The 21302-nt window shown below is 36.1% G+C and overlaps 1 long non-coding RNA gene across 3 annotated transcripts in view; it reads left to right on the forward strand.

The window, feature by feature from the left end:
* Positions 1–21302, forward strand: part of LOC102160801 — a 973686-nt gene that overhangs the window by 267032 nt on the left and 685352 nt on the right. For all 3 annotated transcript variants that reach the window (XR_002338692.1, XR_002338694.1, XR_002338699.1), the window contains one exon: positions 9389–9495. This is a non-coding gene — a long non-coding RNA (uncharacterized LOC102160801). The remainder of the gene's footprint in view (positions 1–9388; positions 9496–21302) is intronic.

Genomic DNA, 21302 nt, shown 5'->3' on the forward strand with positions numbered 1-21302 from the left:
TAGCAGATTTCACATTTATTGATGAATATCCCAGAATACTGATTTATTAGGGTAAATGAACAATTTACTGCCATGTGTACTGAAATAATCATCTATCCATGAGTAGCCCTTCTTTATGGACATATTTACATAGGAATCCAAATTATAATTAGAAGGGAGATAAGGCAGGAAGGAATTAATAAATGAAATTTAGATGAGCTCAGAAAGTATAAACTAAGGTAGCTCAAGACACCTTTTTTCTCCTAATAGGGATACCCTTACTAATGAATGGTAATGCTTATGTGGTAGGCAATTTAGGGTAACATAAGGAGAAATGCTAGTGTTAGAGATAATGCGAAATAAAATTTTATTTATTAGAAGATAACTTTCTGGTAGGTTAATTATACACCCATTATAAAAGGAAAGAATGCCTATTTAAATTTAAAAAATGTATTGGGGAAATAACTATTTAATAATAACAAAAAATAAAAAAATTTTAAAAAGAAAAAGTAAAAAATAGATTTTTTTGATAAGAAGTAATAGGACATTTTTAGGAGCATTCCTTCTGTACCTGTTCCTGAAGATTTCTTAGATTTTATATCTACCAATAGCCCAGGAATCTATCTCAGAATTAGAGGTAAAGTTATAAATTACTGATAGAATTACTGATAGTGTACATTTTTTTCCCCCCAGGTAGATTTTAGTTTTCTAACTATTCTCTGAGCATTTTAAAAAATATAAAGAGTGAATTCTATATGGTTGTTTTATATGTTATTAGGTTATCTCCTTAATGCATGACAACACAAAAATAGGCTAATGGGTGATAAAGGTACACAGATTTCAAGCAGCTTGAAATCTTACTGGAAAGACAAAAATAAAAAGTTTGAAATAAAAACTTGATGAAATAGTAGTAGGTCAGTTACTAAGAATGGATTAAAAAAAAAAATCTTTAAGTATGCACTCTGGGCTGGGTGTTGGAAATCTCCAAAATAGGAACTCCTGCCTTTGTGGTATCCACTAGGAAATCCAACAAGTGACACATAAATAGTTGCCTCATGGGAATGGAGTATGTTTGGAAGCCAGGATATGAAGGAGCAATCAAAGAATGGGGAAGTTACAAGGAGAAACCTTCCTATGAAGATGATTTGAGAGTTGGGTCTGGCAGGACACAAATGGATAAAAAACAGTGCAGCACAGTCTAGTAATTTAGACAGGAAGGAAGGGCAGAGTTGATAGCTATGTGATGGTGGTGGGGGTGGTAGAGGATTGCATATGTACTAATATGGGGTTTAGAAAAGAACAATTCTATGCCTCAGAGAAAAAATGTCGGCTTTCTACTTTATTTTCCTTTGACAAACCAGTCTTTCTACTCATTTCTTCTGTATCCCTTTTCTTTCAGACAAGCATAACATGATGTTGGTTATTAAGGTCTTTGGAATTTGATTGCTAGACTATTTTGAAGTGACCAGGGACTGAAGAGGAAACTTTTTGTTCCTGGTCCATGATGAAAAAATTATAGAAAATTTGGTATTGTATAGTCATTTAGGGATCCAGGAGAGCTTCTTCTTCTGTAATGCTCCTGTGTTCAATGTGTAGGTTCAAGGTCACCTTGCTATCTCATAGGCAATGGAGAGAAAAGGAGAGGATGGTATCTTGTGCAGCCAGCTTTAGGGGCCAGGGTTTGAAGTGGCATATATGATTTCCTTCCACATTTCATTGATCATAACTCAGTTACATGACCCCCTTTAACTTCAAGAAGGGCTGAGAAATGTAGTCTTCCTTTGTGTTATTTACAGGATCCTGAGGCAATAAGAATAACCTAGATCCTAAGTGGGATGTGTAGGCATGGTTTTATGTGTCCAGGGATATTATTAGGGACTTTGGAGGCAGCTGATCAGCCAAAGTTAGGCACTATTTTCTCTCTTCCTACCATCAGTTACAACTAAAGCAAATTTGAAGGACGGTAGTATAGTGGGTATCTGAGATCCAAGATCCAGGATTACTAATGTTGTGCACTTCAGTGTAGCTACCTGAAAATACAGGAATTGTTGATATTGTTAGCTTAGTGGGTATCACTGTATACTGGGGCCTCGAGGGTCACCAGTAAATTCTCAGAACTTCCCTCATCACTCTATACTTCTTCATCTTTGCTTTTTTGGTGTATGTACATGCCCTGAAAGATTTATGAATTAAAGCTATTTGACATCCACTCAGGCATCTTCTCTCTTCCGTTCACCTCTGTTTCTCCAGTGCCTGGCTGTAGGTTCAGTTAATATGTGATGAAGTCTAAAGGAATAAATTTATGGTTATGTGAAATGTTAAATACATCTTAAAGTGTAGTAGTATTCATCTATTTCAATTCTGTGAGTTTATTTTCCCTTTTAGCTCCGAGGTCTATTAAAAGAGCATACTTTTGGAGTTTCCACTGTGGCACAACGTGATCGGCAGCATCTTGGGGGTGCTGGGACGTGAGTTCGATCCTTGACCTAGCCCAGTGGGTTATTTAAGATCCAGCATTGCTGCAGCTGTGGCTTAGGTCGTGACTGTGGCTGAGATCTGATGCCTGGGCTGGGAGCTCCATATGCTGCAGGGTGGCCAAAAAATGAAATTAAAAAAAGAGAGAGAATAGGGTTTTTTTTTTCTTATTTATTACTTTTCATATAGTTCTAGTGTACAGTGTACCCATTATAAATGGATGCACTCAGTAGTGACAATTCTTCAATTGCATATACCTCACCTCTAGCAAGAAACTTTAAAGAAATGTTACCTATTTTAGCCCCTACTCACTTGCTGCAGAGTCAAATGTAGCAATGTGATTCTTTTATAGTTGTCTTTACTTCAGGTGCAAGGCATGACCTTGTTCTTAACTTCTGATGCAGTATATTTTCAGGCTGTTTAATAGTTTTCTTTTACAGAATCATCACTGAATATAATAAGGACACTACTGACAAAAGTCTGTGTATGTGTGTGTGTTTAATGTTGGTGTCATATGGATAGATTTTCAGTAGCTCTTAATCTAAAATAAATACAAAATATTCCTTGGTGTCAGTATTTTTTTCTAAGTGGTATCTATAATTTTCTTTTTGTGTGTAAATGAACGATAGCAGAAAAGTGATTGCACAGTGGCTTTATAGCTCAATAAATTATCCTTAGTGTGTAGGAGATTTACTGTGCCTTAATCAATGAATAATTATTCCTTTCTGATCTCAGGAAGATCACTTAAAAGGGGATTACACTCATAGCCTTGTTCTGTTTAAGGATGCAAACAAAACTGTAAAATCATTAAACTGAGTTTAATTGCCTTTTGTAGCTATGTTGAGAGGAATACCTGTACAGTACATACACATATATGATCATCTCTTACGGCAGGAAAAGGAGTAGGAACAAAACATGCCTCCTGTTTAAAATGAATAAATTATGTTTTGAAAACAGTGGAAACGAGAACATAGATCTTTGGAGAATGGGTTCATATTACATATGTCTTGATTAGCAGATTAAGGAAGTTCATTAGAAAGTGACACATAATTGATTATTTCATGGACCCAAATTTTAAAAAGCTGTAGGTTTTCCTAGATCTTAATTTTAAAATGAATACACCTCTTTTTTAAGTTTTATTATTGTTATTATTTTGGTCTTTTGTCTTTTTAGGGCTGTACCTGCGGCATATGGAATTTCCCAGGCTAGGAGTCTAATTGGAGCTGTTGCTGCTGGCCTACACCAGAGCCGCAGCAATGCCAGATCTGAGCTGCGTCTGCCACTTACACCACAGTCCACAGCAATGCCGGATCCTCAACCCACTGAGTGAGGCCAGGGGTTTCTAGTCAGATTTGTTTCCTCTACGCCATGATGGGAACTCCTGAACTTCTATTATTTTTAACCAGTGGCCACATTGGTGGAGTGTGGTACAAAGGAAGGAATACAGGATTTATGATCACGGAGCATGGGTTCAAAATACTGGTCTAGTACCCTGTGTACTCTGTGATATTTGGCAAGTTATTAACTTACTATATGACTTATTCACATATACATCATATACACACAGAGTTTCCTCCTCTTCTGTAACAGTTGAGAGAGAGGCAGACATGGGTTTTTTTCTCTTGTAATAAGGTACTTGGGTAGATTAAAAACAGCCACTAAAAGGAACTCTAAGCAAAATTTATTATCTCACAGTTCTGGAAGACAGAAATCCAAAAGCAAGGCATGGATGACATGGCTCTGCTCTCTCCCAAAGCTCCAGGGAAGAGTCCTTCCTTGCCTCTTCTGTGTTCTGCTTATAAAATTGGTCAGGATTCAATGTTATCTGTTAAAGTAAACAGAATATACATGAGATGTTAGTGTAGAGGTTAGATGTGATAGCATGCTTCCATTCTTAAAAATTACATACATAAACCCCCATGCACATACTTAGATATTTTTTTCTGTTTTGAGAAGTTGACTTATTTACTGAGAAAACTGTATAGCTCTTTGTGCAGTCATCTCCAGTTATATCATTTCAGGTCTAAAAGTTATCCTCTACTCTCTTTTCATTGTGGTCTTTTCTCCCTGTTCATTGGCTTAAATAAACTTGCTTGGATATTTTGGCCCTTATCTGTAAGATAATGTAGACAGTATCCTAAAATAGCATGTGAATAAGTGATGAATATCATGGATAATTTAGGTCCAGACAGAGGGACTGAAAAATGTAGAGGAAATCTGCTGACCCAAGGTGACTATTCTGACATCTGGCAAAACCTTGGGCTGATACAGGCAGCTTCAAGTAATTTACTTAGACCTCCTAACACATTTACCACCTGCTAACCTCAAATAATCTCTCATATACTCAGGAAACAGACTTATTTGCTCTGGCTGTGATGTGACTTCAGTTACCTAGACCTATAGCAATATAAGAGAATTGTAGTAGATGCTTTTGTGCATCTTTTTTTTTCCTTCTTTTTCTTTACAGGGCTGTGCTTGCGGCATATAGAAGTTCCCAGGCTAGGGCTTAAATCAGAGCTTCAGGTACTGGCCTATGCCACAGCCAAAGCAATGTGGGACCCAAGCTGTGCCTTCAACCTACACCACAGCTCATGTCAATGGTGGATCCTTAACCCACTAAGTGAGACCATGGATTGAACCCGCATTCTCATGGGTACTAGTTGGGTTTGTAACTTGCTGAGTCACAACAGGAACTCCCCGTGTGCATCATTAAAAAAAAAAAAAAAAAAAAAGAAGTGGGAGTTCCCATCGTGGCTCAGCAGTTAACAAACCTGACTGGCATCTGAAAGGATACAGGTTTGATCCCTGGCCTCGTTCAGTGGGTTAGGGATCCGGCGTTGCTGTGAGCTGTGGTGTAGGGTGCAGATGTGGCTTGGATGGATTGCTGTGGCCCTGGCGACTACAGCTCTGATTGGACCCCTAGCCTAGGAACCTCCATATGCTGCGGGTTTGGCTCTAAAAAGAAAGAGGAGAAAAAAAAAGTGAAATTCACATAACATAAAAATAGCCATTTTAAACTGTACAATTCAGTGGCAATTATCACCTCTATCTTATTCCCAAACTTTTTCACCACCTCAAATGAAAACACTGTACTCATTAAGCAGCTGGGACCCATTCCCCTATTCCCCAGGAACCACTAACTCACTGTCCATAAATTTACCTATTCTGGATATTTCTTATAAATAGAATCATACAATATATGAACTTTTGTGTCTGTCTTCTTTCACTTTGCATAATTTTAAGATTTATCCACATTGTCACATTATCAGTACTTCATTCTTTTCATGGCTGAAGAATATTTCATTTTATGCATATACGTATTTTGATTACTCATTTTTAAGTTGATTGACATTTGATTTGTTTCAACTTTTTTGCTGCTGTGAATAGTGCCGCTATGAATATTTATTTACATGTGTATGTTTTTATTGTATGTGTTTATCTATTCTATGATTTGCAAATATGTTCTCCTATTCTGTAGGTTGCCCTTTCACTTTTTTGATGGTGTTCTTCTACGCAAAAAAGTTTTTAACTTTGATGAAGCCCAATTTATTTTTTTATTTTGTTGTTTGTGCTTTTGTTGTAATACCTTCATTCTTTTGCATTTGGATACTATTTGTCCCAATACCATTTGCTGAAAAGTCTTTTAACCTCCATTGAATGGTCTTGGTATCTTTGTCAAAAAAAGAATTTACTATAGTTGTTTATTTGGGACTCTAGATTCTATTCCATTGATCTATATGAATATCCTTATGGTGGTACCACATTTTTTTTTTCTTTTTGATTACTGTAGCTTTGGAGTAAGTTTTGAAATTGGGAAGTGTGAGTTCCTCAACTTTATTTTTCTGTTTCAATTTTTTTTTGGCTATTCTTGGTCATTTTCATTTCTACATGAATTACAGAACAGATTTTTTTTTTTTGCTAATTTTCCATTTTTGAAAAAAATGCCGGGATTTATATAGAGATTTCATCAAATCTGTGGTTTGCTTTGGATGGTATTGCTATCTTAACAAAATTAAATCTTCCAATTAATGAATTTGGGATGTCTTTCAACTCATTCAAGTCTTTAACTTCTTTCAACAATATTTTGCAATTCTTAGTGTATGACTTGAGCCTCCTTGATTAACTTTATTTCTAGTAATTTCATTTTTTGGATGCTATTGTTAATAAAATAATCTTATTAATTTAATATTCACATTGTTCATTGCTAATATGTAGAATTTAACTGAATTTTTTGTGTTGATCCTTTTACTGAAATATTGTTGAAAATGTTTATTAGCTCTAATAGGCTTTTTGTAGCTTACTTAGGATTTTCTATATGTAAGATCATGCAATCTGTGAATAAAAATAGTTTTGCTCCTTCCTTCCCAGTTTTGACACTTTTTTTTTTCCTAATTACTTTGGAGAGAGCTTCCAGTACAATACTGAATAGAAAAGGTGAAAGTGGGCATCCTAATCTTATTCCTGAGCTTAGGTGAAAAAGTTTGTCTTTCATCATTAAGTATAAATTTGACTGTGTGTTTCTCATAAATGCCCTTTATCATATTTACTTACCATACATTTTCTTCTATTCCCTGTTTTTTGAATATATTTATCATTAAAGGGTATTGGATTTTGTAACATCCCTTTCCTGCATCTATTGAGATGATTATGTGTTTTGGTTTCCTTAATTCTATTAATGCGATATATTAACATTGGTTGATTTTTATATGCTGAAGTCTTGCTCATCATATTAAATCCTCAGTACTTATTTCAGCCATGGCTGTTGCTATCAGTTGCATTCAGGCTTTGATTTATTTCATGTAAATGCAAATTAACAACGCCTCACACTACGTAGCATCAGACCACTTGTGGGAACTTGTTTGACATTCATGCATCAGCAACTTGGAACTGCAAGGGAGGTGACAAAATTCAGAGTGATTCTTGACCTCTGAGGAGCGGGAGCTTATGGATTAATGGTTCTCCCTTTCTTTTTTTGCAGATAAGGTTCTGAAGTTAGTTTCATAAGAATTCTCAGAAAGTCTTGCTAAGTTAAGCAATCAATTGCTTATAATGGCCCTAATTTAGTGATATATTCCTTGTATTTATTTTTTCTCCTATTTTCACTTTCCTTACTTCCCTTATCCCTTAATCATACTTTCTAGAAATGCATTCAAATAAATTACTCACTCATAGGCATTTTCTTTGATTCTGATTTTATGGAAACCCAGGCCAAGATAAAGCTAGAGTCTGCGAAGTCTGTCTAGTGACATTACCTGAAGTGGAGGTAACTGACAGCACATAGTGCAGCTCCTAACTTGGTCATGTCACTTTCACTGGGTGCTACATAGTGCTGTACAACTGTTTTTTGTTTTTGTTTTTTTCTTTTCTGGGGACTCTGCTACTAACTTTTGATGCTGGTTTTGAGGGAGGTTTTTTTGTTTGTTTGTCTTTTTTTTTAGGGCCGGTGTGTGGCATGTGGAGATTCCCAGGCTAGGGGTATAATTGGAGCTGTAGCTGCCCGCCTACGCCAGAGCCATAGCAATGCCAGATCTGAGCCGCATCTGCAACCTACGTCACAGCTCAGGGCCAAGGCCAGATCCTTAACCCATTGAGCAAGGCCAGGGATTGAATCTGCAACCTCATGGTTCCTAGTCGGATACCTTTCTGCTGAGCCACGACAGGAACTCCAGGTTTTGAGTTTTGAAGTAATTTCTGAGCTTATTGAGTGTTCTTTGCCTGACCATTAAAACATTTGGCTTTTCTTCTTTTTTAAAAAAAAATATTATTATAGTAGATTTACAATGTTCTGTCAATTTCTGCTATACAGAAAAGTGACCCAGATATATATACATATAATTTTATATATATTATATAATTTTTTTCCACATTATCCTCCATCGTGTTGCATCACACGTTCTTAGGTATGGTTGCCTGTACTATACACAGCAGGATCTCATTGCTTATCCACTCCAAATGCAAGAGTTTGCATCTACTAACCCCAAACTCCCTTTTTGCGTATGGGACAATCTTCTGCAGTAACTGGCTTCATTAATTAAAAAAGGTAGGAGTTCCCGTCGTGGCGCAGTGGTTAACGAATCCGACTAGGAACCATGAGGTTGCGGGTTCGGTCCCTGCCCTTGCTCAGTGGGTTAACGATCCGGCGTTGCCATGAGCTGTGGTGTAGGTTGCAGAGGCAGCTCGGATCCCGCGTTGCTGTGGCTCTGGCGTAGGCCGGTGGCTACAGCTCCGATTGGACCCCTAGCCTGGGAACCTCCATATGCCGCGGGAGCGGCCCAAGAAATAGCAAAAAAAGACCAAAAAAAAAAAAAAAAAAAAAAAAAGAAAAGAAAAAAGGTAGACTAAAGAGAAAGGGTAGACTACCTTCAAAAGGAATGAGTAATCCTTAAGTATATGTGAATTTTGAATCAATGGGGACTAATAATTAAAATAATAAATCTCACATTTCTAAACAGTATGTGTTAGATACCTTAAGTTTAGTCATAACATCCTCATCATGAATAGTCTCATTTTACCTTTAAAAACCTAACCTACAACTCAACTAATACCAATTTTTTAAAGCTTACCTTCTAAACTACTGTGTTATATGGTCTTATGTTTTTTTCTGTGAATGAGCTAAAGTTCTAATTATAAACTTCATGAAAGGTTTGAGTGAATCTTCATAAAAAGCCAATGTCCTGTGTGAAATCCTATCCCTGCTGAAATGAAATCTGAGACTAATATAAACAATTATAGAGGAGTTAAGTTTTTGATACAGAAAAAAAATGGTTTCAGAATATGATGCCATTTTTGATGAAATCTTGAAACATAACCTAGCTTAACAAAAAAATGGACTTGATTCTCTTGATGGTACCCTCAGAGTTTAAAAATCTGAGTTGCTGGTGTTTCTGCACAGACAGAATCTGGAGATGTTAATTTTTTGTCATTTGGCTTCTAGATGTCCTTGGTGTGTGCATCCCTGTGGAATCTGGTTCATCTCCAATCTGTCAGAAAGCATCAGAGGTGGTTTTGAGTCCTTATGTCCTGAGCCTGTGGACAAAATGTGTGAGTACACTGAAATAATGAGGTCAATTTTACTGTTGTCAAGGGTCTTCTAAAATGATTTTATAATGGTAGTTGTATTGGAATTAATTTACCCTGTAGTTTCAGGCTAAGTAGGGAAGGGCAATGTTTGGTTAAGTTTAGAAAATATCTTTTGTTGGAATTGTCTCATGTGTACAGTTTCATTCTTTGTCCTAGAAAGGCTTTGATGGACATGATTGAATTAAGTCCAAGAGATGTAACTCAGTGAGAAACAAATATTATTTTTTCAGTTATAACTATTTTGTAGTTATCAAATAGTTTAAATTTACCAAATTACAGACCATGTATGTATTCATATATGGAATTTTCCCAATGCAGACTAGCATCCTTTCATCCAAGTTTTAGGACGGTAGCATATTAAGGATCCCTTCTCTTTGCCTTACTGTCATTTCAAAGGAAACCCAAAACTTTGAAAGGTTTACTAGTCAAGCTGCTGGTTACATCCACAATTTAGAACTTTTAATGCCCAAGGAAATTAATTTTGGAATTGTTCTGTATATCTGTGCCATGAGAAGATTGTTCAAATAATTATTTTCATTTTCGAGATGTGTTAATTTGGGGGGATAAAATGGTTATTCCTGCTGGGGAGAATATTAGGTTTTATGGTATTTTTATTTCTAGAAATTCAGATGATGACTTTAGATGTAGGTTTGTGAATTTTGACCTAATCGTTGAGTTTTCATTGCCTTGAGATGAGAATTTGCTTAGTTTGTTGGAAACTGGAAGGGGACAGAACAAGCTAGTCAAATATATTTAATTTGGTTAAATAGCCTAATTTAACTAATACCAGGTAAAACTAAAGAGATTATGTTTGACAATAATATTGTTATTATTGTTTTTATTAAATGTCTGTTTCACGTCTTAGCTCAACACTGAGCCAGCCTGTTGTATATTCCTGACCCACTATATAACTTTTTTTCTTTCTCCTCCTTTGATTTACCCAAAGCAGAAGACCAGTTTCCCATAGCAGCTAGGCTTCTTGATAAAATTTGAATTCATGAACTTATATCTTTGAAGGGCTTTGGAAAGATTTGAGTTAAGGCTAGATTGAGGTGAAGAAGAAAGTATATCACTTTTTACTTTCAGACTCTTCCTGTAGGAATGAAAAATATAATCAAGTATTCTTAATTAAAGAACAATTGCTAAATAGCTAAGCTGAGGAAGTTTCCCATGAAATCTTGTTCAATTTATGTAGCTTATATTTTATTACACATACCAATTAGGGATTGTTGCAAGGACTAGGTAGCTATTCAAATTAGCCCAAGTTAAAGTTTTATTATAAGATTTCTGGGAGTCTCAGGGGACCTAGCAGTTATGGCAAGAATTTTAATTTCTAGCCAGTTATAATTTTAGGAGAAAGGTTAAACATGATAGTTCATTCTCCTATTTTGCTGCACAGTTTTTGAGAGAGGCACATTTATGACATTTATTTCAGTAATTAGAATCAAATGAAACCATCCACAAGCAACAACCTTTTTTACATAATCTAGCTGTTATTGAAAAGGTATGTCAGTATATTTCAAGAGCTTTCAAGCAAATCAATTACAAAGCTTTGCCAATGGAATTGATTTAAAATATTTCTTCTCTTAGAGTTTCCTGCAACCATGATTTAAATATCAAAAAGTGATGGAATTTTCTTTCAGATCAGTCATTGAACACATTGAGTTACTTTTTTCAATTTCTAAATCTTCTCCCTTTGATAATCTGTGTTTATTCCTCAACTATCACCCTTTCCATGTTAATACACCAAATATATCGAGTTTACCTTTTACAGGCATTTTCTTTTTGATAGGCATATCTGTGCTAAGTGAATCAGTTTCCCTGTCTTTTAGACATTATTCTCTCTTTTTCTTTTTTTTTTTTGCTTTCTAGGGCCACACCTGTGGCATATGGAGGTTCACTCCCAGGCTAGTGGGTCAAATCAGAGCTACAGCCATTGGCCTATAACACAGCCACTGCAATGCAGAATCTGAGCCACGTCTGCGACCTGCACTGCAGCTCAGGGCAAAGCCAGATCATTAACCCACTGAGCAAGGCCAGGGATCAAACCCGCAACCTCTTGGAGTTCCGCTGCACCATGACGGGAACTCCAGCACTGGATCTTGAACCCACTGAGCCACCAAGGAACTCCTAGACATTATTCTTTTTCTTGCAAATGTCCATCCTAGAGGCCTCACTTTCATCCTGGGACATTCCTTTTATTTTTTCCCTGGCTCCTTCTTTTCTGATTCTCTTTGTTTGGTTATTGCCAACTTTTCAATAAATTTCATTTTCCACAGGATTCCTGAAGAGAATACATAGGAGGTAAATTTTTTGTGGCCTTGGATATGCCAGGATTCCCTTACTCTATAAATATACTTGATTTTTATTTATGTTCTGTTAAATACATTGGTTATGTACTGAATTTTAGATTGGAAGTAATTTTCCCTCAAAATATTTGTCTTCTTTCATTCTTTTAGTTTTTCCTATTTCTGTCCGGGAATCGGACTCCATTCAGATTCTAGAGTCTATATTTGGGTTTCTTTCTTTCATGCTAGAAGATTTTTCCATATGTTTGATTATCCTTGGCTATCTCCTATATATAAGAATTAAGGGGCCTCATAATTATTGGTAAAACTTTTATAATGAGAATGCATAATGGTGAGATTTATTACAGTGTTATAAGGTGACAATATGGTTTTTTAATTGAGAGATCCTAAAGCTCATGTACGGACATGTTTTCTCTGGGCCTTTTAGTTTCTTTAGAGAAGACTTCTCAAATTATGCTTGGAGGATAAAAGCCTAATGGTCTATGTTGTGGAAACTAAACCAGAAAATAACCTGCTCTTTTACCATTCAGTACAAGGATTTGCATTTCACCTTCTTTTACTCAATAGGACATCTCATCCTGTCTTCTGCTGTATTAACTTCAACAGAATACAAACTTCTGATCTTCTGTTGGGGTCAGGGAAAGGATCTAATGTTTTTAAAGGTAAACTTTCAACCAATCCTTTTGTGTTATTAATACACTCCTTATCCACTATATTAACATCTTGCTTTCAGAGATAACTGTTATTTTCATGAGCTAAGACTTTCTGGGCTTTTGAGGTAAAATTGGCAGCTTCCTGTTGGCTTTCTTCACTTTATTTTTATTTATTTTTTGTTGTTTTTTTTGTCTTTCTAGGGCTGCACCCGTGGCACACAGAGGTTCACAGGCTAAGGGTTCCAATTGGAGCTGTTGCTGCCGGCCTATGGTAGAGCTACAGCAATGCCAGATCCGAGACGTGTCTGTGACCTACACCACAGCTCACGGCAACGCCGGATCCTTAACCCACTGAGTGAGGCCAGGGACCGAACCTGCAGGCTCATGGTTCCTAGTCGGATTCGTTTCCGCTGTGCCACGACAGGAACTCCGGCTTCCTTCACTTTATGTAGAGCTTTCAGCTTTATCTGGCTTGCTAAGCAGTTACCATTCATCCATTTATCTTCCAAAACTTCAGAAATGTTTTTGATATTGCTTATCTGGTATCTTCTATTGTTTTCATTCTTATGGGTTTATAAGTTTAAAATTCACTCGCTGTCAGTTTAGTATGGGTTTGCAAGGGCGAAGAATAAATACATATGTACATCCACCATCATGCTTAATCATAAGTATCTTAAATCTGTACGTGGAAAAGATAGTGATACTGCCATGGTGTGACGTTAATACTATTTAAATATTATCAATTTATCACTATCACATCTGCAGGTAAAGTAGGAATAAGTACTCTGAATGCATAAAGGCCTGCCTTTCTCAGCTCTCATGCTGTTTTCTCAGTAGAAGATCTAATTCACCTGAAACCTTTACAGAGCCTCCTGCCTGAGTTCTCCAGTTGCATTTCACAGAGCCTTCTGTTGTAAGAGTTACTACATTTTCTTCTCTCTGTTTATCTTTTTCTCACTAAGCTTCAGCTTCTTTAAGGCAAACATTAAGCCTTATTCATCTTTGTACTCCCTGGAATTAGCACACTGCTTAGCAAATAGTAGGTGTTCCATATATATTTATGTTGAATAAATAATGTTAATAATTTGCCTGCAACTCCAAGGAACTCTTAACATCTCATATCTAAAGTAATTACTCTCCAGTATTTTTCTCTTCTGCTCTTATCTCTCTCCCAATGTCAATTAGCAAGATACACTTTTACTCATCACTTGAACTGAGTATAGATGAATTTTGTATATTTCTAGTGCTTACTTAATTTTTACAATTTAAACTGAGACTGTTTAATCATTTGAAGTATTTTAATTTTTAAAACAATTTTCTCCAGAATGAAGCAACATAGTTTTTAATCTGTGGGCCATTTTGGGGCATTTATCCAAATATTTTTGCTTTTTAGGATAATGATACATGGTATAAGGTGATGGCCAGGCTTAGACCATTAGACTGTTAACATAATTCAAGAGATGTTTACAGCTCAGGTGTTATTTCCAGGACATTGTACTTAGCACTGTTTGGAAATCAAAATGAATAGGAAGAAAACTCCTGTCATTAAAAAGTTTACACATATATACACATACATACATTCCTATATACATATTTATTCACATACACACAACACACATACCCACATGATGGAATTTTACTCAGACATAAAAAATGAAATAATGCCATTTGCAGCAACATGGATGAACCTAGAGATTATTATACTAAGTAAGTCAAACAGAGAAAGGCAAATATCATATATCGCTTATATGTGGAATCTTAAAAAAAGATCCAACTTATTTACAAAACAGAAATAGACTCTCATACATAGAAAGCAAACGTGGTTATCATAGGGGACAGGAGGGGGAGGGATGAGTTAACAGATACACGCTACTATATATAAAATAGATATAGAACAAGGATCTACTATACAGTACAGAGAACTGTATTCAATGTCTTATGATAATCTGTAGTGGAAAATAATCCAAAAAAGAACACACACACATAATACATAATCATTACTTTGCTGTATACCTGAAATACTGTAAATGAACTATACTTTATTTATTTATTTATTTATTTATTTTGCTTTTTTTTTCTTTTAGGGCTGCACCTGTGGCATATGGAAGTTCCCAGGCTAGTGGTTGAATTGGAGCTGCAGCTCCCGGCCTATGCCACAGCCACAGCAACATGGGATCTGTGCCACATCTTCAACCTACATCACAGCTCACAGCAACATTGGATCCGCTACCTACTGAGCGAGGCCAGGGATCGAACTCACATGAAAACTAGTCAGATACATTTCCACTAAGCCACAATGGGAACTCTTTAACTATACTTTAATAAAATAGTTTATATTATAATAAATGAAAAAATACAGAATGATGCCCTTTAGAAAGGTAAAAAATATAGTGAATATTATGAAATTCAGAAGAGGGCAGAGATCACAAATATATGGAATCAAGAAAAGTGGTTTTTTTTGGGGGGAGCAGTATTTCAAATGTTCTTTAAAGAATGGCAGAAATAAAAGAATCAAATAGAAAGGAATGAGAAAGTAGAGTAAGAGGCTCAGAAAACATAATTCGATGTGTTTGGAAATAGGAAGTAGTTGGTTAGAGAGTAGAGGATACATACGGATACATGAAAGAAAGAGCCAGAAAATGTAGGCCAAGCCATTTTGCAGAGGACTTTGACTGTCAGGCTAAGGTATTTTTACTCAATGCAGTAGCCAATGAGGAAACACTGAAGGTTTTAAGCTAGGGAATAGTAATATTTGAACTAAGATATAAAAATATTAGTGAGACAGATATATTAGAAGAGAAAAGGGAAAAGGAGAGACCAATTACAAGGTTACTCTTGTAGCCTGGGAAAGAAAAATGAGCTTCTGAGAAGAGTAAAGACACTAAGAATAGAACATAATTTAAAAAATATGTTGATTACTCTCTATTTATATTGCTATTCAGTTGTTTATTTAGCCATTCTCTGTCTCCTTTCACTAGGATGTAATATCCTTAAGAGCAAGAATCTTTTCTTTTCCCTTGTGCCCTGATTGCCAATGTCTGAGGTAGTGCTTGCAATATTGTAGTTGCTCAGGAAATGCTTCTTGGAGGAATTAAACAGACAGAAGGAAAAAAAAAAGAAAAAAAAATCAAATAGGTCAGTCTCAGGTGCATGAATTACATGAAATAAATTTAAATAGGCTGGTAATCCCAATTAATGAAAATAGAATGAACTCTGCAATTAAAAGACAAAAATGGTCAGAGTAGATTTAAAAAAATCCCAATTGTATGCTATCTAGAGATTCATACTTAAAACATAAAGGCCTAGCAAAGATGAAAGTAAAAGGATGGAAAAACAATCCTACATAAATACTAACCAAAAAAAAGCTGCTATTTCATTTTTATATAAAATAAATTTAAACTAATATAAAGTTAAACAGAATATAAAATATGTTTATATATTTAAATATTTTATATAATAATATTGTTTTAAAAATATAAAGCATAAGTGAACAGAATTACATGGAAGATTGACAAACTCAGAATCCAAAAAGATTTTAACATGGTTCTCTCCATAACTAAGAGAACTTAATTTGGGACCTCATTGTCTTATGCCTGACACAAGCTTTATCTAATAAAACTTCCATAGAGAATTTTTTTTAAGGACTAATGGAATATTTAGGCTGCTTGGATGAAAATCATAGACTTACAGACTGGAGGAACAGTATTAAGCTAAAGAACAAAGAGCAGAGATGAAAAAGCAAATAAATGGCTGACACAGAGAGTGTGAGGGGTGAGAGTGGACACTGAGGGATGAGGGTAAGAAGAGACAGGCATGTAGGGGCCTGGCTAAGCAGAGACCGTATGAGATTGAAGGTTTCCACTCGGGAGTAGCACAGTCAGACTGTTAGGAAGATCATCTTGATGAGAATGTGGAAGGGTGCAGAGTAGAATGTGTAAGAAAGCTGAGATAAAGGAGGCTAGTTGGGAGACAATTACAGTAGTGCAGGCATAAGACAATGAGGTCCCAAATTAAGTCAGTAACAGCAGAAATTGAAGGCAAGATTCAGTTTTGGTCAATGTTATAGAAATATAATTGTCAGTACAAGCGGCTTAATGAGGGGAAAACCATCAGTATGGCTCTAAGTTTTTGAGACGACTGGGATGATAGTGCCATTAACCAAGACAGGATTTATAACAGGAGGGCAGGTTTAAGGGGATATACCTGTGATACTTAAGATTTAGAATACCTTTTTATTTAAAATTAATTTTGTGATTGTGAAATGCCTGAGGTAGCACAACAGAGGAAAATGCCATACTCTTCTATTGAGTTTTCTGTTCTCACATAACTATGATATCTCTGAATTATGAGGAAAAAGATCACCTGAGACACTTTCATCTGGAATTGGCATATCTGAGCTTAAGGCCTGGCTCTGCCATTACTGTGTGACCTTGTTTATTTATATCTTATGTGCCAGCTATGTGATTCTGATTTTTGTTAAACAACCATTTAGATAACTTCCTGGATGAGGTAGATTTCCCAAACTATTCCTTAAAACCATCATCTCTGAAAACCATTTCATTATAGTGCCCTTAAATATGCAAGACCTGAACCAGTGAGTGTATTACCTCTTTTGGGTTCAATGCAGTTAACCAATATTTAATAGACTCAATGGCATATTTCAGAATCTCTTGCTTCATATTTAATATTCTTTTATTTTAATAATCGTTGAAAAGTCAAAAACTTGATAATCATCATGTTGAATATGATAATGATGATGATAAAAATAGAGAGCTTCTTGTGGCTTAAGATTTTAAATGTAGTTCTTACAATGGCATCACATTGCCATATCTTATATTTGAGAAAATTGAATGTTTGAGAGGTTAAGAAGCTTTGCCGCACCTATGGCGTGCTGGCCTGAGAAGTTCCTGGCCAGAGATCAAACCTATGCCACAGAAGGGACCTGAGCTGCTGCAGTGATGATGCTGGATCCTTAACCCACTGAGCCACAGGAGAAATCCATTTTTAGAGGTCACATAGCAAATAAAAGGTCAGGCTGGAATGTAATTCCATGTCTCTGATTCCAATATTTGCATTCCTAAGAATTGTATAAAATACTGTGGGACATTTGACATGGATCTGAATAACAAAAAAATGTTAGTTATAAAGTACTTCCCTGTATTGAGACTGTGCCTGCTACTTTGGGTTTCTCAGACAACAGTGTATTTCTTACAAATCAGGCAAAATTTTGCAACTCATGGAGAGAAAAGAGTTGTGTCTATTGTTGGAGGTAAAAATGGTCAGCACAAATTTGTTTGTAGTGTTTATCCTCTTTCATAAATTTGTTTTCTTTTTCTTTTTTCGTCTTTTTTGGGCTATACCCATGGCATATGGAAGTTCCCAGGATAGGGGTCAAATCAGAGCTGTAGCTGCTGGCCTATGTTACAGCCCTAGCAACGCCAGATCCGCTGCATGCCTGCAACCTATACCATAGCTCATGGCAATCCCGGATCCTTTAACCCACTGAGCAAAGCCAGGGATCCAACCTGTGTCCTCATGGATGCTAGTCAGATTCCTTTCCACTGAGCCACGGTGGGAACTCCAGTTTGTTTTCTTTTTCTTTTCATCAATACAGTGACCTAAAAAGATTTAGGAGTTCCTGTTTTGGCACAGTGGGTTAGGAATCCGACTACAGGGGCTTGGTTCTCTGCGGAGGTGTGGATTCAATCCCTGGCCTGTCTCAGTAGGGCAGAGGATCTGGTGTTGTCGTAGCTGCAGCATGGGCTACAGTAACAGTTTGGATTTGATCCCTGGCCATGAACTTCCATGTGCCATGGGTGCGGCCATAAAAAAAAAAAGATAAGAAAGATTTAGTAATTATTGTTTTTTATAGTTTTCTTTTATTTATTATTATTTTTAAAGTGGTAAACTGGCATTATAGCATGCCTTGGAAGTTTCTTACTAGGAGATACTCCAAATTATATGTTAATTCACAGAACTGAAGCAAATTGACATCAGTGATTACTGTTTTAAAGTGTTCAATCACATCTACATCTCATCCTTAGAAAAAGTCAACAATGACTATATATTTTCTAAGGTGCTTGAAGAGTTTGATGACTTATAACTAAATGATAGCTTGTCTGATAATGACCTTAGTGGATGTTGTAGCTGTGTTGGGCTCTGTGCCACACAAGGATTGGCTTCTGAGAATCCAGTTGCACATTTTTGACTTTGTAAAATCAAAAAATCATCTACACAAATTGTCCTTAGCCCTTGCCATGTTCTGGGAAAGGCTCCAAAAACTCTGTCAGATCATATGGTATATTTTTGATTAATATTAATATTAGAAGCAACAATAATAGAGTTAATACTAGCTATATACTCAGTGCCAGGAATTGTGCTAAATTGTTTGTATGCTCTGCTTAGTTTACAAAACAGCACTTAGTGGTAGATACAGTTAGCCCTATTTTGCAAATGAGGACCACAAGGCTCAGAGAAGTTAAATAACTTGCGTAAGATCACACAGGTAGTATGTATCAGAACTGAGATGTGATCACATATTCTGCTAAAATGTGTTCAAAGCCTCTGTTAGTGGGACTTTCACAGTTTCAGAGAATGGTAGAGGCATACTGAGTGCCCGTTTGTTTCTGTGGCCTGACACCTGTGTCATCATTCATGACAGCTTGATGCATACTTACTGATTCCAAGTGTCAGTTGAGAATATCTTGATGCAATGGCCCCATAGCACTCACATTTGTTGGAAAATTCCATGTTGATCTTTATTGAAAAAACAAAAACGGTAGTTTAAGCTTCCAAGGTTGGCTTTTTCGGTCATGGTGCATAATTTGAGTGTGGGGGAGTCAACGTGCCTCAGGTGTGAAGATGATGATGTACTTCCCATAGGCATGAAGGTACTCTGAAACAAAACATGGCCATCGAACTGTCATTTGTTGTTCTTCTGACTCAGGCTTTTAAAAAAGAAACTAAGGTCAATTAACTGGGAAGCTTAACCTCTCTTAGCTTGTCTTTCTCTGCATAGGCTTTTAGCCTTTTAAATAAATCATTTTCTTTTCTCTCCCTCCCCACCCCCTATCCGTTTTGAACACGTTCTTGAATTTCTCATGCTGGGCCTAAGGAGCAGACTGCTTATATTCAAGAATGATTTGGAGGGGATAAAGTGTGCAAGATTTTGAATTCTTGCCATAAGTCCCTGGCAGACAGCCAGGCAGCCTCAGAGGAATAAGGCTAATGAAGGGAGGGTAAAGAAGATCCGGGAGTGTGGCTGGTAATGCAGTATTCATTTAATTGGGAGCAGGTACTGGTGCAAACTTCTCCATTTTAATTGGAAAAAGGGAAGGGGATTGTTAAGAAAGAAGGAAAAAAGAATGCATAAAGTTTTCAAGCCGAGGAGCCAAAGGCAGCCCTGTCTATGCCAGAGAAAGAACTCAATTTAGGGCAATTTGCTCTGCAAGCTGGGCTGCAGCCTCCCTTGGGAATAGGGATGAGGAAGAAAATGAAACCAAAAGAGAACTTGATAAAATCACCTAGCACAGACAATCTCAGTAGAATAGGTTTTACTGAGTTAAATCTGCCCCAATCAATATGATTCTTTTCATATAAGTTACAAATAAAAAGCCACAAGATTACAATAAAAATCGAGACTCAAGCACTGCTGATGTTGCACCTGGGAGTCTTAAGAACTTGTTATGGAATATATGTTTTTGCAACTCTAATGTTTGTTTTTCTTTTCACCCTGGTCATGTGAATCAACTCTCTGCTTTCCCTCCTCATCTATCCAGTTTAATATATTGTTATAAAAAACATTGGAGGTAACTCTTTTTGCTTAATTTTTCTTGCACTCAGTGGTTTTTTTTTGTTTTTAAATGTGTTGCATTGAACATAGGGCTGATTTTTCATGCTAATGATAAACAAAGAGATTTCTTCCTATTGGACATTTTTATGACAAAGATTTATGTATTAGTTAATGGTAAAACAATAAAAGAGAGGCGAGGCTTCATATAAGAAGAGAAAGCAATGGTTTTTGATCATATAAATGACCATTAGAATAAAACATTCTGTAAGTTCATGTTTAATAACTACCGGTTCTTAATAATTTTTGACTGTTGTATAAAATGGGGTTTTAAGCAGCTGGTGGCTTTCGTGTGATGACTTTGATTTTGATTCTTAGTGAATTGAGGAGGCAAAACACCAAGCAAAACATTTTGGTCTTTCTGCCAGTGCAGCTGACTAATGAATGAAGAACTTGGAGTGAAGGATCTTTATTTTAGCATAAAAGTACATTTTAAAGAAAATATAAATAGCTTATTTAGAGTTTAAATTTTCTGGCAATTTTTTTGTTATTAAATTTCTTTAAGATGATTCGAAATGTGGAATAAAAAGAAAGTCATGGTACCTTGTTTAGAGTCTATCTTATATGTATAGTCAGTTATATATTCAGTGTTGATAAACCTGATGGAAGAAGAGATTATTATGAACATGTTATCTCTTTGATGATTTTGCTGTGGACTAGAAAAAAAATTTACTTTAAATGCTAGCAGACTGTGGCCTGCTTATTTGACTCTACCTCAATTACTAAAAATTTAATATTAGACAGGAAGAGATTTTCTGGACAGAGGAAATAGGGTAACATCTCAAAATGTGGTGCGGTTGTTACCTCTTTTTTTTCTCAATATCATGCTGAATAAATAAATCAACCTATGCACCAAAAAATATTTGTGGAGAACCTCTCTGTTCTAAGCACTGTGGAAGATGCGAAGATGAAAATAACACAGAACTTGATATTAAGAATCTTATTTTCTGAATGGAA

The sequence above is a fragment of the Sus scrofa genome, chromosome 1 (genome assembly GCF_000003025.6).
Source record: "Sus scrofa isolate TJ Tabasco breed Duroc chromosome 1, Sscrofa11.1, whole genome shotgun sequence".
NCBI lineage: Eukaryota > Metazoa > Chordata > Mammalia > Artiodactyla > Suidae > Sus > Sus scrofa.